The sequence below is a fragment of the Bison bison genome, unplaced genomic scaffold, assembly GCF_000754665.1.
Source record: "Bison bison bison isolate TAMUID 2011002044 unplaced genomic scaffold, Bison_UMD1.0 scf7180017848364, whole genome shotgun sequence".
Classification (NCBI taxonomy): Eukaryota; Metazoa; Chordata; class Mammalia; order Artiodactyla; family Bovidae; genus Bison; species Bison bison.
Window position 1 is genome coordinate 3,990 of NW_011478937.1, and position 2,331 is coordinate 6,320.

Here is a 2,331-nt window from a genome sequence, read left to right on the forward strand (position 1 = left end):
GGACAGAGGAGTGTGGTAGGCTACAGTCCACGGGGTTGAAAAGAGTTGGACATGACTGAGTGACTTCATTTCACTTTAGCGACTGAACAACAGCGATAGTTTCTTTACAATAGTATGTTAGTTTCTACTGCACAGCAAAGTGAGTCAGCTATAAATAGATAGCAGCTGTGTTAAAGGTACAGCCCTGTGTGTTTGGGGGAAATCAGGGCAGAGCGTATATTGTCTTTTGGATAGAATGGGTTAGGGCCTGGAGAAGATGATTTTAAGATGACTAAGCAAGGAGAGTTGGCATAGGTCACATGTGACCTCCAGACCATATTGGAAGAACATGGGAATGTGCTTGGGGAAAGCCTACACATTACTAGGTGAAAAGGACCCATTGGAAGAGCAGAAAATGGACAGGGATGTCTCTATTTTATCCATAGATTTAAAAAAAAAATTTGCAGCAGGAAAGACATAAAGGTCTCAGAAACCTTGGTTACACATAATTTCTACCAGTACATAACAATGAATCCAAGGAGAATGTAGACTTCGACTGACAGAGGGGTTGAGAATGTGGCTCAAACCTTCTGGGGGAAAAAGGGGAGGGGAGATGTCTAGAGGGTGGACCAAGTGTATACAAAAATCATCTTGAACTTTTACAAAAAACTGAAGTTCATCCCTGTGTTCTTAGAAGGAGTGATGGTGCTTTCCAAGGGGGGGGGGGGGAAACAGATTCCAATTTGCACAAATATGAGAGAACAGAAAAGTTTTATTAAAATAACAATAAGCAAACAATTCATCTGCATAGAGCAGCTGTTAATTTCACAGGAAAAGGAGAGAGAGAATTGGTTATTCAGCAAACTGGTTGTTGTTGGTCAAAGATATCCTACAGATATACTGAATACACCAAGCATTATTATCTTATCTGTTAAATATCTTTTGCACCTTTTGGCATTTCAGGTAGTTGAGTTCTGAAAGATCTATTTGCCAGGGAACTCTTTGTTCATAATGGTCAGTTGATAAGGAACAATTTGAGGCCTTCAGTAAAATTATAAGTGAACAAATTTCCATTCATCCAGAAATATTTCTATCAGTATCTCCTTCTGTAAGCTTAACTAATGGAAATAATTGATCTTTCTAATAAACTATAAGGGTAAGATGATCAGTGCTGTCTAAAGACAAAATAAGTGAGAAAAAGCTGTAGGGGAAGATCACCCACCAATCTAGAAAGAATCTAGCAGAGATATCTTTTCTAGGGATAAAGAGGAAAAGCTCCAGGTCATCTTCTTGGGTCTCCTACATTCCCCATCTAGGTGTCTCTGAGAAAGGATTCACAAATAGGGAGCATCAATACTTTCTGCTCTGGAGTTTCACAAGTTGAGAATTTATCCCTTTCCTGTTAAATCAATCAAACATATACCAATTATCAGTAGTGAACTTACTCTCCTTAGCCCTGAGAGTCTCAGAGAAAAAGGAGAATGCTCTGAGTTGCATGGGGGAGAACTACCCCAAAATATGCAGGGAATATAGATAGATTTTCATGAAGTTTAATCCTTAAACAGATAGAAGACAAAGGAAAAAAACCTGTAACAAGATGAAGCTGATTTCAAGTATCTTATTCTGACTCAAAACATCATCCCTGGCTGTTTGCTGCCTTGAAACCCAGTGAGCCTCCATTTCTGCCAATTGCCTTTCCATTTCCACCTTCCACTTTTGCTGTTCTAGTTTACCCTTCAGCTTTCCGATTTCCTCTTTTAAGTCCTGTTTTATCTGAGTTTTTGCTCTCTTGAGCTCTTCTCTGTAGTTTTCTTGTAACACTTGGATTTGTTTCTGAATCTCCTCCTTGGTCTTCTGATACAGGTTATTCGTGTAGTATCTACCATTGCACTTGTCCACCACATCCTGGACCAGGGCCAGCAGCTGCTCCCTCTGGTTCTCCTGCTCAGCTCCTGTGGCCTTGTTGTTGAAAACACAGTAGCGATCTCTGAATTCACGAATCAGCTCTCGGATGGCTGTAGGAGCTTGCTTTAAGTAATCACAGAAATCCATGTCGCCTAAGTCATCTTTTCAGGTGAATAAGACAATCATGTGTTCCCTAGCTCTCTCTCCAAACATCGTCAGGATCTTCTCTGTTGCTTTCTGGTCTTCCAGAGTGTTACAGCCCAGTGGGATGACCAGGAGCAGAGCGTGAGGCCCCAGGGAGGTCAGCACCATGCAGCAGGTAATCTCCTTGAGAGTCTCAGCATCTGAGACCTCCGTGTCAAAGAGGCCAGGTGTGTCCACAATGACAACTTCTCTCCCCTTCCAGGTGCTGCTTCCTTTCTCACAGTGCTTGGTGATGGATACAGC

General features: G+C 41.7%; 1 pseudogene; it reads right to left on the reverse strand.

Annotated features, from left to right (window-relative positions):
* Positions 1–1,566: 1,566 nt before the first annotated feature.
* LOC104992243 lies at positions 1,567–2,328 on the reverse strand (annotated as a pseudogene).
* Between the last annotated feature and the right edge of the window lie 3 nt (positions 2,329–2,331).